Raw genomic sequence first — 19223 nt, forward strand, 5'->3', positions numbered from 1 at the left:
TACAGGTTGAACCACCAGTGGTGGGTATCAGCTCCTAGTTGTTCAGCCTGTTTTCTCTGTCATAAACGTTCCATGTTATTCCATATCCAGCTATCCATTCCTACCTGCAGTAACCCTTCCCTGCTGATACACTCACCTGTATCTCATTCCTACCTGCAGTAACCCTTCCCTGCGGATATATAGATTGAATTTGACCCATTATAAAATATAAGGATTAGTGCAGCTATAATTGTGGTCACAAAGCAGCTAGTCAGCAACAATGTCTTTTGAAAACCAAACCAGATATTACAAAGCTCCATTTGAGATTTGTAGAGTTGTAGTGGATTTTATATATACTTGCACATGTAAATAAGTTTGTTTTAAATTAATACATAAAGAAAGATATGATAATTAATTCGGGATATTATGAGGAATATTCTGGAGGAATGTATTATAAAGCATAATAGATGATCACTGTTTTATTATTCTAACTGTTTGTTGATGACAAATGTAACAATATGGTGCATGAGAATGAATGATGTTTTATTGTTTGGATAGGATAGTTAAGATGGATGCCGATTGAAACCTGAGATGTTACTTTTATTCTGAAAGAGCGAAGGGACTTCCGGTGTGAGCATTGACCCCGCCAGTTTAGAATGAATTAGCTTAGGAAACAGAACGGCAGCATTCTTTGAACCAGCCAATGGAACTAACCTTTAGGTGTGAACTCATTTGCATGACCAAACTAACGACCAAACCTTTGTTCTGGAGAGAGATCCTGGTATAAAAATATTCTAACTGGATTGGTATCCTCGAGACAGCCCCGGGCTCACGCTGCTCCTTGGGGGTAGTGGAGTCCATCTGTGGAGAGCTCTCCCTTTCTAGCTCCACGGCCGTGAACACTATATGACATTAATCTTTGCCATTAAATTGTTAAACTTTAATTCATTGAATCCTGAATTTCCTGCGGCCACGGGACCCGAGGGTCTGGATATTCTTTCAGATTCCAATGGCAAAAATTCAGCTTTTTGCATGAATAAATAAAACTAATTGTATTGAAAACAACAACATTAAGTAGCTTCAAAATGCATGGCATTAAACAGAATATTTAACATATTTAACTGAGCATGTCCACATCTGTTGTATCATATGACAAGGACACTGACTCAGTTGTTTTGTATCACTAAATACAAAATGCTTGTACATATTTATGTCAAGTGCATACCCTCTCAGCATGTTTGCCACAGCTTAAGCATAACAACTCACATCACTTAAGCAATCAGTGGGGTAGCAAAGCGATGACCTTCAAAAGGTTTTAGTGCACGTAGTGTTTCCTCAAATCTAGGGCTGAGCTGCAAAGCAGTCACTGATATATTATCATGTGGGTCATCATCGTTATCAAGGGAACAAGGCATGTCTGCTCTGAGCAATGAGTTTAGGTATAAAAGGACCCCAGAACATTGCATGAAAAATTCATGGGCGTTTTCTGGACCCAGCCCCACTGCTGTTTTGTAGAGGTCCCTGGGTAGACAGTGTGTTTTGCGGGTGGAAAATGCGTGGCGCATCACACAGCCTTTGTGTTACCCTATCGGCTCCGTCTTTTTGTCACTGTCGCTAGGCAACTGAATAAATGTTAATGTTAGCTTAACACAAAGCCTGAACCTAACAGTCAATAGTACAGTTTAGCTGAACGAAAACATAATTTGTCGGATTAAGATGCCTCCTTTCTGTAACTACGTTTTATGAAGACACATAGCTCCAGGGATCCAATAAAAGCCACTGTAATGAGATTAAAAGGTTAATGACTGTAACAAGTGTGATTTCCGCCAAAGCATAAAAGAGGGCAAAACACGATATTCCACAAGTAACCGGTTTTATTGTTTCAAGCTTCCGTTTCCGTTCTGCTTCCAAACGCTCGGTCAGCGTCTGCTCCCTGCTCTCTCTCCAGCCACGACCTGCTCTTATATTGAAGAGACAAACATTTAATTGACCCCAGCTGAGGCGGATTACACATCACGGTACTGTTCCCTGAACCACACCCCCGCTCCACCCACTCTGCAGCTGAGTCTAACCACACCCCGCTGCCACAATGGCATTGCACGTTTTTTACATTCAGAGTTGATTTTTTTCAAGAGTTTTTTTCAACTCTGTGTCTTCAGGGCGCTGGTGTAAGAGTGCTGAGCAACGCAAAGCAGCAACGCTTCACTCTCATTGAAAACAATTCCAAAAGGGAAGCTGCACTTTCTGACCAGGACCAAAGTCTACATTTTAAAGAAAAGATGAGTTTATTCAAGGCAACCACCAAATCACCTGTCTTCACAATTCATCTATTTGATAGTGTAGACAAATTGCAAATTAAGGCAAACTTTCTGAGTTACGGGGTGCTTTAAAAAATATATATTATAGGCTGTTGCTGTCTGACTTTTAAAAGCACTTTCTAAATAAAATGTTTGATTTTTCTGAACACTTGTATTAACTGATGAAAGAGTTATCACGTGGAGCTATGCTAAGAAAAATGAGTGGCACTATATTGAGAGCCATCTAAATCACGACAGGTGAATTATTATGGTGAGGCCAGTGAAGATTCACACCTCTAGCTACTGATGACACTTTTGCTGTCTACAAAATGTCAAAGAATTAAAAGAGAATTGTCGTTTGTTACTTTTATCTTTTTGTATTTTTTACCATCGGTAATAGCACTGTGCTCAGGGTTATTGCTGAGATCAACAAAATAAGTAATTCTGTCCGACACACACAGATAAACAGAAAAAAAGCTTGAGGTCAGTGGTTTATATAATCTGGCTAGGCTGTTGTTGACTGTAGTTTACATCCTGTCGCACCGTCTGACCTTTCTTTTCTTCCCCAGTCTGACATGGCCTTAGAGAGTTTCCCATGTCTCAGCGATCACTTTAGAATGTTATCGTAACTAATGGAAACAGGAGACCCTGTCGTTGTCCACGGGTGTTCTTACAACAACTCTTGTCTCTTCTCCCTCTGTGAGTTGTGTGTCTTGCATGTTTTCATGGTACAGAGGAGTTTTTTTGGTCCAGTTTCTACCAGAACTTGGTGGCACATGGCATACCACAACCCATTTTCTTCATGAATGACTAAGATTATTATCCTAAACAATTTTATCTCACTTTACGTTGCACCATGCCCATAAGAGTGTCCCAAGGCAGATTCTTAAACTACTAAGCGGATCACTGGTAAATTATCATTCATGAGTCCTCATAGTCCTCACTGGACAAGAACTTCCTTTTCTGCTCCGTTTGTGGAGAAGTTCCATTCTTTCAAAGTCACCTAGGAGTTATAGTAGAGAAATAGTAGTGGTGTTAATTCAATTCAGTTTATTTTGCCTCAGAGGGCTTTACAATCTGTACATATATGACCTCACATCGGATCAGAAAAAACTCCCAAAAAACAAGAGCAACAGAGGAGGATCCCTCTTCGCGGATGGACAGAAGCAATAGATGTCATGTGTACAGATGAAGAGCATTACAGAGTTACATAAACACATTACATGAAAAAGTAAAAAGAAGGTTTAGAAGTGTTTTCTTAACATTCTTTCTACTTTATCATTGTTGGTCAAGTGTGTATCCTTTGGGGACTATAAGTATACGACAGGTCTGGGCCAATCATGAATTCAGTTTGTTCCTAAAGAAAATGCTGATGAATGTGATAAATCACTGGTATGAGCCAGAAATGTATTCATATGAGTGTTTTTTGCATTAGGCCCAATGTCCCTCTGTTCCACTGTATTTCTCTCTCTCTCTCTGTGTGTGTGCGTGTGTGTGCGTGTGCGTGTGCATGTGTGTGACCCTTCCTTATCTAAATCAAGGGCCTGAGCATGAAGGGTGTTTTATGTTGCACGGACGGCAAATTTGTGATCCATCCTATATAAATTGACTTGACTTGGGACGGCTCTGAGGACACAGACGGACACATTGTCTTCTGTCATAGCAGGATTGTAATGACCCATGAGGCCTGTTCTATTGAATGCAGGGTGTAGATGGTAATTGCTCTCTACTTGTGTCACGCAGCTGACCTTTGACAAATTAAATATTTGTGTGGAATCAGTATGTTCTGAAAAGCCCTCACCCACAGTCCTCGATCTTATCAACAATGATTGAGGCAAACACTATCAGGGATGACGAAATAACCTGTGAGACTCTCTGTGGCTATAATGCAAAGCCAGTCACACATCAATGAAAACATCTCATCAAACATTTACGATATCAGCTCTGCAGCAAATTCATTTGAATACGCCAAGCCCCAGGCATAATTACAACCCATGATGATAAATAATCTCTTCAGCAAAGTTAGAGGGACACATTCAGGCATTATGTTTCTCCTAGCCAATGCATGTGACAAGGTAATTAATGTCAGCATGATAATTATGACACAGTTTCTTAGTTAATGATAATTACCTGTCTTGTGTTTTTGTCAATGTGATGCAGTAAACCCTAGGCCTTAGCTGTGTGTTTAATCATATAATATGGAGCGACATGTAGCAGGAGACTATGACGTATATGAGTTGAGTAGTATGAAAGATAAACAATGTTATATTATTAATTCCATGCATACAATTTTTTTTTTTTAATCAAACTTCTTTCTTCACAGGAAACACACTTGGTTTGGTTAAAGGACCAAACATACTGTCTTAAATCCACTAGGTGCCCTTCCAGTGGAGAAAACAAAATGCAGAGCACTTATGGGTTATGGGTAGCCCTTAACTGGAAAAACTTTGAGAAAGCTTGCCCTGCATGCTAAAATACTTGCTGCGCTTCAGTACTTAATACTTAACTTAACTTGCGTATGTAGCTTGAAATAACTCAAAGTTGTCTTTTGGTTTACGACGGGACACGATTCGTGGTCACCTGGGTGAAAGTCATAAGTCTTCTGCTGTTATGGTGCACTTTATACTTCATCAGCAGACTTCTACCTTTACTCATACTAAACTACGGCCACGTAGAGCATCACCGTTTAAAGCATAGGGCCTTTGACCAAGCGGCCATAGTTATTGTACCATTTTCAAATAAGGTGCCTGTTTTAAAGAGTGTATAGAATGTAGCTAATAACTTCATCAATGATAAATAAAGGTCAGCCATAAATCAGTTATAATCCATTGATACTACTAACTTTTGGATTGCCTGACTTTGACAGTCCGATCATGCGGGTTCATGAGTGTTCACTTTCTAATAAGTCATCACATCTGCAGTTGAAATGGTTACAGTTGTCTCACTGTCTAAAGACCAACAGCAAAACTTGGTCATAACTATTCAATGTCAATAAGTCTGAATCAACTAGTTTTGGTCCAGATGCTGTGCAGCTCTTCAACCGAAGGTCAGGTCACACAATATATTGGAGGCGTCGTCCGGACAAACAAAAGAACCAAAGTGGCATTACTAAAGTGTGGAAGTTACATTACAAATGAATCAACGTTGACTTCTGCTTTCACATGCAACAAGAACAGCGGTGCACACAATTATAGTGTCTTTGTTGCCCAAACCTGAGTAGTAGTAGTAAGTCAGTTAGTTTTGCTGTGTTAGTAAATTATGTGGAAGTAAAGTGTGTAGGTTTATTTTGAAAAAAGGCAAATGTAAACTGTAGGTTTCCTGTAAACACTATGGATATAAGGAGCAAAAACTGACATGCAGTCCATGTCGATGTGTCCTTGGGCAAGACATTTAACCCCAAATTGCTCCTGTAGCTGTGTTTACGGTGTATGAACATCTGTGTGAATCGTAGCTACTGCGGATGGGCAGGTGGAACCTTAGCTCCTCCCATCAGTATATGAATGGGTGACAAGTAATGTTAAAATGCTTTGAGTGGTCGGAAGACTAGAAAAGCGCTCTACAAGTACAGGTCCTTTTACCCTTTATTTTGAAGCTCAGGACCACTTAGCACTTTTTGTAATTTGAACTGTTGGGAGTAGGGCTGCAACAACGAATCGATAAAATCAATTGCATTATCGATTCGTTGTGTCGCGCGATTATTACGGCACCCAATAAAACGCAGATATGTTTGAGTATAAAAAAAAAAAGTTAAGTTGAGCGCGGAGCGGAGAAAAAAAGCCGGTAGAGCAAAGACCATCGGAGAGACCCGTAACGTTGTGCGAGAACTAACGGTTATTTCCCCCGTGGTGGACGGCAGAAATAATAACTGTTTCTAGGGAGACAAGCCACCCCCCCCCCGCCCCCCCCTTCCTGCCCGCCCGTTTATGCGAAGTCCACAACAAGTATAAAGCAGAACTAGTGGTTATTTATTCCGTGGTGAACGGCGGAAATAACTGTTTTTACGGAGACAATTAATTTTTTCTTTTAAAAATTAGCAGGTGCGGCCTATAGATAGGTGCGCTCTATAGTCTGGAATTTACGGTAGCTGTTACCTGTGCATTTTCTGGCACAGTTCAGTTGAATAAAGGGTTGGAAATTAATGTTTTTTTGTTTTTTAATCCGATTCATCGATTAATCGAATAAATAATCGACAGATTAATCGATTATTAAAATAATCGTTAGTTGCAGCCGTAGTTGGGAGTCAAAGTGTGTTCATATCAAATCCTTTATTTGCTTTTGAAATCACTCCACGCAACCTTAAATATAGTGTTGGACTATGACTTATCATAATAAAGAATGTTCATGAATCCTCATTGTGGAACACTTTTGAAAAAGCCCTCTGCTGCAAGTGCATCTGCTCAAGTGTCATGTGGGGCACAAATTTGGTGCCAATTTAAAATAAATCCCACGTAAATTAGTTCTGCTTGTCACAGATACTCTGGAGTAATTAACAAAGTCATTTCCAAAGGTATTCCTTCATTTGTTGTTGTGAGGATGGTGTCTGATATCCTCCCATAGGTGTATGGCGAGTTGAGAACTGGTGACTATGAAGGCCAGATACAATGCATGTCATTTCCATACTCCATTTGGAAGTACCTGTATTAGTAATAGTTTTTCACTTCACTGATCATACTTTGTAATTGATTGTATAAGCCAAAAAGCAGATGTTTTCATGCAGCACAAAAGGGTTAACAATGTTCCTCTATTGTAAACCTGCTCTTATGGGGTAGAGGGACAAACCATGTTGCAATAGACGGAAAACACGAGGCTGGACCTCTGAGTCCACAGGGTGACGGGCAGTCCTCCTGCACGATTAACCCAGTCTGTTGTGAGGTCCTGCTGCCATTGTGAGGTTGTGTTTTTGGCACGCTGTGTTATCAGCGGTGATGGGGAGACTGATTGCAGCTTCACAAGGGGGAGGGAATTTCCACAGCCCATCTATCACAGCCTCAGATAAACAGATGGAGGATTGTCGGCAGTTCAGGCTGCCTCCCATGCTGACCATTAAAGCAGAGGATTCAGTGGATCAGGGACAAATAAGAAGTTAAAGATGCACACTAGGCAAGATTCTCTTATATGTAAAATAAGCCTAATCATTCAGTATAAAGGGCAGCCTCTACCAGTATCAATCCAGATGTCACACATTCACACTTTTTTCCCACATTAAAGTCTGGTATCAGAATTATCATTGGTTCTCCTCAGGACCTGTAGACTTAGAATCATGTCATTGATCATGAACCTTATCCCTATGTATTTATCACAACATGACATGCCTACATACCCAATTATACACCATCTCTATCGCTTAGGAAGAATCAATCCATTACCTAACCCTTGTCCCATGGTAATTTATGCTCAGACACGGAATACAATATCATACCTGTTTTCATCAGTGTATAATTGTCTGAACTAAGAATCGTTGTTTTTTTGTTTGTTAGTTCTCTGATATACTTCGAACGGGAGGGTTGAGTAACATCCAGTTTGTTGCTATCTGTAACCTCACCACTAGAGGCCACTAAATACTCAACGTACAACGGTTTGTATGATATCCTCCATCATGAAAAGTTACACTTTTTTTTTAATAAACTTCTGCCACAGGAATCTCAGAGGTTCAGGCAACAACACTACTGAGTGAGGTTGTTTGGGTTAAAATAACCACTGAAGTACAGAAGTTACGTCACTAAATAAATTACATTGACTTCTTGTGTCTTATGGGAGAGGAACTGCGGTCTCCCCGCAGTCTGTTAGACCCATCCACCCCGTGTGTGATTTAGCTGCCTTCATATGTCCTTGTTCCAGATTGCGTGCATATAGCATGTCGTGGAATATCTACAAACTACGGCACATTGTTTTTCGTAGGTATTGCTACAATTCTGGATGAGACCATCCTGCAATTCTGCACACTGGGCACTTAACATTGTGTTATTGATAGATTTATTGGTCCTGATGTGGTCTTGGGCCCACCACATTCTAGTGCTGTACCCTAGGAATAACTATTTGAATTGATTCTGTACCTACAGTGCCAATGCAGGAAGAAGTTTGTCCTTGCATGTCGGGAGATGAACACTAAAAGGTGTGGGTGGTTGAACACATACTGTAGTGACCAGTCTGTGTCCCATTACGTTTACTCTTTTTTCAAGGAGAACTCTTAAAACATTCCCAAACGGAGGTGTGGGGTTCTAATGAATGGTACTATTGAGTTAATAGGGAAAATGTAAGAACAGGACATTGGAAACCACTTAAAGCGATCAAGTCTGTAGAGGTCAAATGTATCGCTAAATGCAGATGATAGTTACAAAAAGTACAGACTTGTGTACTTTTGGAGTTTGGACTTTGGAGTCCAGACTCTAAAGGACGGGAGGACGCAGGACGGTCTTTCTGCAATTGTAACAGCCTGAAAAACGTCCTTGTAACAGGTACCTGGTTGTCACATGCAGGTTTCTCCCCCCCAGCACCAAAGGATGAGCAAACTCAAGGGTATATTTCGTAATATACTTTATTGTCTCCAGACTGTGCCTCTGCTCCCCTCTCTCGTGCCTCCATCTGTATGCACCATATATAGGGCAGAATCACTTAGGCCTTGATTCCCTGCACCTTCTCAAACACCAACTGGCACTATTCCGTCCACTGGACCGAATCTGAGGCACCTTTCCGGGTGAGGTCAGTCAAGGGGCTGGTCAGCTCTGCAAAGTTCGGGTTGAATCGTCTGTAATAGCCCGCCAGCCCCAGAAACTGCCTTACCCCTTTATTAGTCTTGGGCCGCGGACAGGCTGCAATAGCGGTGTTTTTTGTCTATCTGCAGGCGCACCTGCCCGCCACCCAAGTGGTACCCCAGATACCGTACCTCCCTCCGTCCAACTGCACACTTCCCTGGGTTGGCGGCGAGCCCCGCCTGCCTCAGGGACTCGAGCACCACGCCCACCCACTGCACATGCTCCTCCCAGGTGGTGCTGTGGATGATCACATCATCCAAGTAGGCGGCAGAAAATGCAGCATGCGGACGCAGCACCCGGCTGAATTCTTCCAAAGGCTCTTCCAATTCTGACGACGATTCTGAACGACGCTAACACCGGGTCGGAGCTAGTGAGCCGCCGCTGTCCCCCTGACCGCTGGGATAAACCACCAGGTGGCTACAAGATGACCCTCTCTGCCACCGCCTGCGACCCTCCTGAGCTCCCGGGCTGCAGCCACCTCGTCGTGCATATAAGCCGCTACTTTTTTTCACATGCTTTGAGACTGCGGCTTTTACAACGATGCGGCTGACCAATGAAATTACCGAACAGGTCACAGTGGAGCAATGAAACTGTTTCGGCAAACTACCGCTAACCCGGCACATTTATCTGTTTCACAGACACATTTTATTTGAGTAGACAGATGACAATATGAATAATACAATATTCTCCACAGTATTTTGAAAGTTTTCAAATCTGCATCTATATGACGATCATTTCCTGGCATAAATATGGCATGAACCAGGACTAAGCGGGGCAGACTGCCAGCCCCTTCTGCAGTCCCGCAGCCGTTGTGCGTATGCGAAAGGCCGGTCATCGGGCCTCAGCGTAGCCTCGCTGAACCTCCGCCGGTGATCCTCAGGGGTCAGACCCAGCCGATCTATGACCGCCTTGCACATGTCCGCGTAACGGTGCCGGGGCTAGCTCCAGGGCCGCTGTCTGCGCCTCCCCGGCGAGCAGGGGCAGGAGGCGGACCACCCACTCCGCCGCTTGCGAGCCTCATGCCTCCGACACCGCCTCGAACGTCTCTAAAAAAGACTGTACATCGTCCGCTGCCATCATCTTATGAAGGGACACCCCCGTCACGGGAGAAGGGTTCAGCATCGCCACAGCTGCAAGCTTTTCCATGGCGTGAGTCTGCCTTTCTGCCTGGGCCAGGAGCGCCCCCAGGATCTGCCGGTTCGCCTCTGCCTGGTCCGGCTGCATCGCTGCCACTCCCGCCAGCATCTGCCCCAGTGCAATAGCTTGCTGGGTCGGCAGATCTGGGTGCGTTTCTATTTTTTTTTTAAGGGGGCCCCACGTTGGGCTCCAGTGTAACAGGTTCCTGGCTGTCACATGCAGGTTCCTCCCCCCCAGCACCAAATGATGAGCAAACTCTAGGGTATATTTCGTAATATACTTTATTGTCTTTAGACTGTGCCTCTGCTCCCCTCTCTCGTGCCTCCATCTGTATGCACCATATATAGGGCAGAGTCACTCAGGCCTTGATTCCCTGCAGCTGAGGCCAATTAGGCCTATTCCCAGCATCTGTTCCCTGAACCACCTCTCTCCGCAGTTGAGCCTAAACACGCCCCAGCCACCACAGTCCTCAAATTACATTATGTGACTCAACAACAGTAGCAATATATATATGTGTATGTGTATATGTGTTTGTGTGTGTATGTGTATATATATATATTTGGGTGGTTTTGTTTCTGAGGTAAAGAGAAGCCTACTGTCTGATCCATACTCCGGAGCAGAAGGTGGCGGTACTGCACCAATAATAGGGGTGCCAACCGCCGTAAAAATCAAATAAGAAGAAGAACAACAGTAGTATTTAGAAAAAGTCAACTTTCAATTGTGTATTTTCTCCTCCGCCATTGTTTGCCGTCGCTAGTGCTACAGACAAGAACGCATATTGATAAACGGCCTCCAAGGACAGTGGAGATGGTTGTAAGAACGCAGCCCCTCCCACCTCCATCACCCTGTCTGACTCCTCGGTTGACATTGTGGTGTCCCTCAGTTTCCTGGGCACCATCATTACGCAGGACCTCAAGTGGGATTTGAACATCAGCATTAAAAGCAACCCAGCACATTTATCTCTTTCACAGACACATTTTATTTGAGTAGACAGATGACAATATGAATTATACAATATTCTCCACAGTATTTTGAAAGTTTTCAAATCTGCATCTATATGACGATCATTTCCCGGCATAAATATGGCATGAACCAGGACTAAGCGGGGCAGACTGCCAGCCCCTTCTGCAGTAAACAGGGACACTGGTGTTGAAAACACTTCCATCCACAGGGACAGCCAAAATCAACACAAAGTGAAGAACATGACAATATGTACAAAGGCAAACAGGAAAGTCTTAAGTCTGTTCTTAAATGAGGTGACTGTGTCTGCCTCCCGGACTGAGAGTGGAAGCTGGTTCCATAAAAGAGGAGCTTGATAACTGAAGGCTCTTGCTCCCATCTTACTTTTTAGGACTCTAGGAACCACGAGTAGCCCCGCATTTAGTGAGCGCAGCTCTCTAGTGGGGCAATATGGTACTACAAGCTCCTTAAGATATGATGGTGCATCACCAATCAAGGCTTTGTAGGTGAGGAGAAGATACCGTAAATTCCGGCATATAAGCCGCTACTTTTTTTCACATGCTTTGAGACTGCGGCTTGTACAACGATGCGGCTGACCAATGAAATTACCGAACAGGTCACAGTGGAGCAATGAAACTGTTTCGGCAAACTACCGGTAACCCGGCACATTTATCTGTTTCACAGACACATTTTATTTGAGTAGACAGATGACAATATGAATAATACAATATTCTCCACAGTATTTTGAAAGTTTTCAAATCTGCATCTATATGACGATCATTTCCCGGCATAAATATGGCATGAACCAGGACTAAGCGGGGCAGACTGCCAGCCCCTTCTGCAGTAAACAGGGACACTGGTGTTGAAAACACTTCCATCCACAGGGACAGCCAAAATCAACACAAAGTGAAGAACATGACAACATGTACAAAGGCAGAGGAAAAATAAAGAAACTAATTCATAAGAACATGTTTAATATGTGTTATTTAAAGAATATTAGAATGCTTGCCTGTTGTAATGTAAAAAAACACCTTTTTATTCTCACACTGTATACTGTATCACCCTATATTTACCCTGTGTCTCAAGATACCTCCACACAGTTTCACTGGCTGCAGCCAGGAGTTGGCAGTGCTTCTCAACATATATAATAACCTAATTAAAATTTTAAAAATCAAAAACTCAACACAGCACACACCACTAGAAATCGGAACCGAAATCAGGGAGGAATGGACATCTGCAACTAAGTCAGATAGTTTTTCCTGATGCTTTTTGCTCCGGTAAATAATGCTATTCATATCTCTCTGACACATTAGCTCTGTTAGCGTTATTCATAAAATGGTAAATGGACCTGTGCTTGTATAACGCTTTTCTAGTCTTCCGACCACTCAAAGCGCTTTAACACTACATTCAATTTTCAATTCAATTCAGTTTATTTTGTGTCCAATATCACAAATTACAAATTTGCCTCAGAGGGCTTTACAATCTGTACACATGCACAACAACTCCCCAAAAATAACCTTTGACAGGGAAAAAAGGGAAAAAACCTTCAGGAGAGCAACAGAGGAGGATCCCTCTCCCCGGATGGACAGATGAATAGATGTCATGTGTACAGAATGAACAGCATTTACAAAGTTACATAAATACATTACATGAATATGACAATGTATGAATGGAACTCCAATCCATGAAACAGAAGGAGCTAGAGAGGAGGGGGGGCGGGTCGATCAGCAGGGCCAACGCGGGAGGCCGGTTCACCAGGCATCAGACACCGCCAGGTCCAATGGACCCTATGAGATGTGAAGTCACAACGACTCCGGGGAGGAAGCAGAGTTAATAAGGTGCAATGGAGGGATGTAAATTCATCCATAAGGAGAGAGAGAAGAGGAGATAGGTGCTCAGTGTATCCTAAAACATCCCCCAGCAGCCTATAAGCCTATAGCAGCATATCTAGGGGCTGGACCAGGGCAAACCTGATTCAGCCCTAACTATAAGCACTATCAAACAGGAAAGTCTTAAGTCTACTCTTAAATGAGTTGACTGTGTCTGCCTCCCGGACTGAAAGTGGAAGCTGGTTCCATAAAAGAGGAGCTTGATAACTGAAGGCTCTGGCTCCCATCCTACTTTTTAGGACTCTAGGAACCACGAGTAGCCCCGCATTTAGTGAGTGCAGCTCTCTAGTGGGGCAATATGGTACTACAAGCTCCTTAAGATATGATGGTGCATCACCAGTCAAGGCTTTGTAGGTGAGCAGAAGAATATATATATACCTTAAATTCCGGCATATAAGCCGCTACTTTTTTTCACATGCTTTGAGACTGCGGCTTTTACAACGATGCGGCTGACCAATGAAATTACCGAACAGGTCACAGTGGAGCAATGAAACTGTTTCGGCAAACTACCGGTAACCCATGGGGCTACACACATGGGATCTACTCGCGCAAATTTTTCGAGCGAGTAGATCCCATATAAAGTCAATGCACAGACGCGAATGGTTGCCAATTTCGCCGGGCGTTGTGATAGGCGAATGGCGCGTTGCGAAAGTTTTCGCCAGAGTTGAAATATTTCAACTTTGGCAAAACTTCCGCAACTCGCGAGCCAATCAGCGTTGAGATGCTCCTCCCGCCTGGCTGCTGCTGCTCTGGTAGCGATGGAAATTCACCGAGCTGTGTGAACCCAAACACCAGGGCGTTAGATGTTCCGACGTTTATGCGATGTCCACAACAAGTATAAAGCAGAACTAGTGGTTATTTCTTCCGTGGTGGATGGCGGAAATAATAACTATTTTTACGGAGACAAGCCATGGAGATAAGCTACGCCCACTTTTCGCAAAAGACGCAAATTAACACAACTTGGTTTGAATGCACCATCAGGTGCGGCCTATATATAGGTGCGCTCTATAGTCCGGAATTTACGGTATATAACAATATATATATATTTATTTTATATAAAAATTATATATATGTATATTTATATATATATATATAAACTAGATATTTATAAACACAATATATATCTAATTATATCTGTATATATATATATCTTTATTTTGTACACAAAATATATACAATTATGTGTATGACTGGGAAACCAGTGCAAGAAGGAAAGAGTTGTGCCATGTATAGTAATGCGTTTAGCTTGTAATGTGTCAAGTATATGTGTGTGGATAGTCGCTAATCAGTTGTGCGACTTCCTACACTTTAGGAAACACCACAGCACAGAGACAGCACTGGTGAAAATTACAAATGACCTCCTAATTGCATCAGATAAAGGACTCATCTCCGTACTGGTCTTGTTAGACCTTAGTGCTGATAAAGGACTCATCTCTGTACTGGTATTATTAGACCTTAGTGCTGATAAAGGACTCACCTCTGTACTGGTCTTGTTAGACCTTAGTGCTGATAAAGGACTCATCTCTGTACTGGTCTTGTTAGACCTTAGTGCTGATAAAGGACTCATCTCTGTACTGGTCTTGTTAGACCTTAGTGCTGATAAAGGACTCATCTCTGTACTGGTATTATTAGACCTTAGTGCTGATAAAGGACTCATCTCTGTACTGGTATTATTAGACCTTAGTGCTGATAAAGGACTCATCTCTGTACTGGTCTTGTTAGACCTTAGTGCTGATAAAGGACTCATCTCTGTACTGGTATTATTAGACCTTAGTGCTGATAAAGGACTCATCTCTGTACTGGTATTATTAGACCTTAGTGCTGATAAAGGACTCATCTCTGTACTGGTCTTGTTAGACCTTAGTGCTGATAAAGGACTCATCTCTGTACTGGTATTATTAGACCTTAGTGCTGCGTTCGACACCATTGATCATGACATCCTATTACAGAGACTGGATCAGTCGATTGGCATTTCAGGTACCGCACTAAGTTGGTTTAAATCCTATTTATCAGATCGATCTCAGTTTGTATTTGTAAACGATGAAGCCTCAATGACCACCAACGTTAATCACTGCAACTTCCTGATGTTAAACTCAGACAAAACTGAAGTTATTTTACTGGGCCCTGAACACCTCAGAGATCAATTATCTGGTGATGTGGTTTCTGTAGATGGCATTGCCCTGGCATCCAACACCACTGTAAAGAATCTCAGTGTTATCTTTGACCGAGACTTGTCCTTTAACTCCCACATTAAGCAAATCTCAAGGACTGCATTTTTTCATCTACGTAACATTTAAAAAATCAGGCACATCTTGTCTCAAAAAGATGCAGAAAAGCTGGTTCACGCGTTTGTTACTTCCAGACTAGATTACTGCAACTCCTTATTATCAGGCTGCTCTAATAAGTCTCTTAAGTCCCTCCAGTTGATCCAGAATGCTGCAGCTCGTTTACTCACAAAAACTAAGAAAAGAGATCACATTACTCCTGTATTAGCTGCTCTGCACTGGTTACCTGTAAAATCAAAAATCACATTTAAAATTCTTCTCCTCACCTACAAAGCCTTGATTGGTGATGCACCATCATATCTTAAGGAGCTTGTAGTACCATATTGCCCCACTAGACACAGCCAGGTCCAATGGACTCTATGAGGTGAGAAGTCACAAAGACTCCGGGGAAGAAGTAGAAGAAGAGTTAATAAGGTGCAATGGAGAGATGTAAATTCATCCATAAATAGAGAGAGAAGAGGAGGGAGGAGCTCAGTGTATCCTAAAACATCCCCCATCAGCCTATAAGCCTATAGCAGCATATCAAGGGGCTGGACCAGGGCAAACCTGATTCAGCCCTAACTATAAGACCACAAGTAGCCCCGCATTTAGTGAGCGCAGCTCTCTAGTGGGGCAATATGGTACTACAAGCTCCTTAAGATATGATGGTGCATCACCAATTAAGGCTTTCTAGGTGAGGAGAAGAATTTAAAATGTGATTCTTGATTTTACAGGGAGCCAGTGCATTCACACACATTCATTCATTGATGGGAGGGGCTAAGGTTCCACCTGTCCATCAGGACTAACTAACATTAACACACATTCACACACTATAGAACAGCTGAGGGAGCAATTTTGGGGTTAAGTGTCTTGCCCAAGAACACATCGACATGGGCTAGAGGAGCTTGGGATCGAACCGCCGATCCTCTGATTGAAGGACGACCCCGCTCACCACTGAGCCACAGTCACCAAAATCTATTCTGCCTGGGTGCAAATAGTGTTGTTGGCTTCCGACACCTAGATGCTAATACCATCTGCCTTTTTGTGTTCTTATTGACAATATGCTAACATTTGACTGCATTAACAATTAGAGTAAGAATTGTGGCCAATGATTTATTGAATAATCCAAAGTATTCATTATCTTTTTGCTTTCCCTGCTGTAAAGAAAACCACAATAAAAAGTACCAAACCATAATTTAGTCTACCGTTTCCACCCTAGTTCTATTCCGTCATTGACTGCTGACTCGTCACTCTATCAACCGCTGCTTCAGTTGGATCTTTGGTACCTATGATATGTACCTATCTATGTTGTCCTTCTGATCGGGCTTTTAGGTTTAGTTCTGGGAGCGTGGACAACCAACACATGTTGACCTTTAGTTTGGAGGCCTTGATTTGATTTCTCCATTTGGATCCATGCAACCGTCCAAACAATGAGTTACCTCACAGTCCATAGCTTCATCTTTACTCCTATTGGTTGGTTTGTAGAAAGCCAGCGTGAACACAGTGAACTATGTGTGAAAACAACCTACGTTTTGTTGGTTGATTGACATAATGTTTAAAAAATGAATGTAAAACTATGGTTGATCTAAAACACTACAGTATACTGTGGATCATAGCATTATATAATATGAAAAAGTTAATATTTTGCAGTTAATAGGCTAATAAGTGCAAAGACACTGCTACGGCTCCATAAAACAGTTTACACATGTAAAATAAACTCATCAATTAGCTTTAGAAATGAAAGTGTAACCGAGAAGCAGCATTCTCTCCCGGAGACGGATCAGTACACACCTACACACACTGACACAGCTCGGCATGTTCTCAGACCCTGTGGAGTGGATTGTTACAGTGGCCGTGGTAATTATGCCCCGCAAGATTGCAGATTGGGACCTTGCTCTCTGATTGAATGCGGAAGAAACTAGAGGGAGGACAGCTATGGCAAGATTGCACGATAATAAGCAGAGAGAGCAGTTTTCAAACAGCTGGCCTTGGAACCTAAGCATTCAAGGCTGAGTGTGTGTGTGTGGGGGCATGAATGGATTCATGACACCAGCCAGTGACTCACCTGAGAACAGCAGAGGACAATGACAGGATATAGAGTTAAGACAACAACAACAACCGACCCAGCTGTAAATAACATGATATATTCTAGTCAGCGTCTGTTCATTTCTACATGCTGCAATTACTGGACGGGACTTTCTAGTCTGAATCATCTGCAGTCTTTCTTTCCTCGCTCGCGGGCAAGGGCTTTGTTGCTTTAAGACTCAATCTTCGCTTCTGGAACTTTTCAAGAATGTTTTTGCGTGTGAAAGAAGCTCAGACGTGAAAAGGTTGACCGAGCCACTTAGCATTCTGGATCCGGCTTCGACCTGCGTGTCAATCCGTTATTAAATCAACAGAAGCACCTTCTCGGCTACCTGCGAGGCGAGGACATCAATAAGCCATCTCCAGCAGCAGCGGGTTAGGCTGCTCAATTGATCATTGTTATCCTGATGGCCATGTGCCATTGGCACTAAAAGGCCAGATCTATGGAATGGAAGTCGTTATCAGATAAGGGCTGATGTGTCTGTTCCTCATACTGTGGCACATGTATGTGGCATTATTTGCTCAAGCTGATGCCGTAAGACTTTCCCAGTTTGTGTAAAAGCATTATATTCACAGTGGATGGTTTTGTGTTCAAACCCTTAACATCGCCGACACCAACATCCATGTTCAGTGCATTCCACCTAAAATGACTTGTCCATACAGTCACACAATCAGCATGAGGCCCAACGAATTAAGAAATACAACCTATACTGTGAGATACGAAGGTTTCAGATTTGATGTAGATAGGCTCTTAAAGTCAGATGATCCGTGTTTGGTCTGAAAAGACCTTGAGGCCCTGCGGGAGCTGCGTGTGGTGGTAACCTTGTTGAACTGTGGCGTCTGACACGAGTAGCGCCCACGCAAAACATCGCTCCTGCTGCTGCCGACATCCTTTCTACAAAGAGAAATCATGGTAGCTTCATTTTATGTCATTATAAATGTTATTTATTTATTTCAGATAATTAATAGACTTATTAACGAGTTGTGCAACTCACTTAATTTTCTATATATTCTGGATATAGACATGGAAACTGTTGCGAACATGATGCCAGTATACTGTCATAATTTAAACTACATAAAACCTCACCTTTCTAGATCAGATGCAGCGGAGCCTGACCTCTGCTGCTCCTGCAGCCCGTTGGGCTGCACTGACCTGTTAACATGGGCACAGAAATAAAAAGCAAGAGGTTCCACAGTGCACAAGCACTGCTCACGCAGGCAGTGTGGCCCAGAAGTGATAAGGATGATCCCAGCTCTGACCCTCCAGCTGTGATAATAATGCCCTGCACTCTGAATGGTTCCTAAAATGATATATGGCACCAAACAAACACACACTAGACCGAACAAAACTTCAATGCTGGTGCAGTAAAGATACAATAAGTGATACACCAGAAAACTTCAGGTATTACCTGCAGCAAGGAAATCATGTCTGTTATTTCCAATGGTATCTATTGTAATATTATATAACTCTTGTAATTGGAAAATATTATAGATATCGCTATGCATGCTTGAAAATCATAGCTGCAGCTCTGGTAGTAGTGGAGTCTGGGCGGTGATGAATGATCATGATCGTCAATGATTGAAGAAGATAATATTCTCCTTTACACATTGCAAACATTGATCAAAACATCTGTATTGTATTAATCAACTGATATTCCATTTACACTTTAGGCATGAAGTATTTGCTATTGGGGCCACCTCTAATGCATCCTTTCCTGCGGCCCAGGTTTGATTCCAATCCTCTGTGACCCAGGTAGCTAGCGGACTCGGCCGTGTTGTGGCTTGATCCGGCCAAATGTGAGCCATCTTTGGCCCAGTTAATTTTTGCCATATCTGGCCCAGATGTAGCTGTTACAGACA

Source organism: Cyclopterus lumpus, chromosome 20, assembly GCF_009769545.1.
Source record: "Cyclopterus lumpus isolate fCycLum1 chromosome 20, fCycLum1.pri, whole genome shotgun sequence".
NCBI lineage: Eukaryota > Metazoa > Chordata > Actinopteri > Perciformes > Cyclopteridae > Cyclopterus > Cyclopterus lumpus.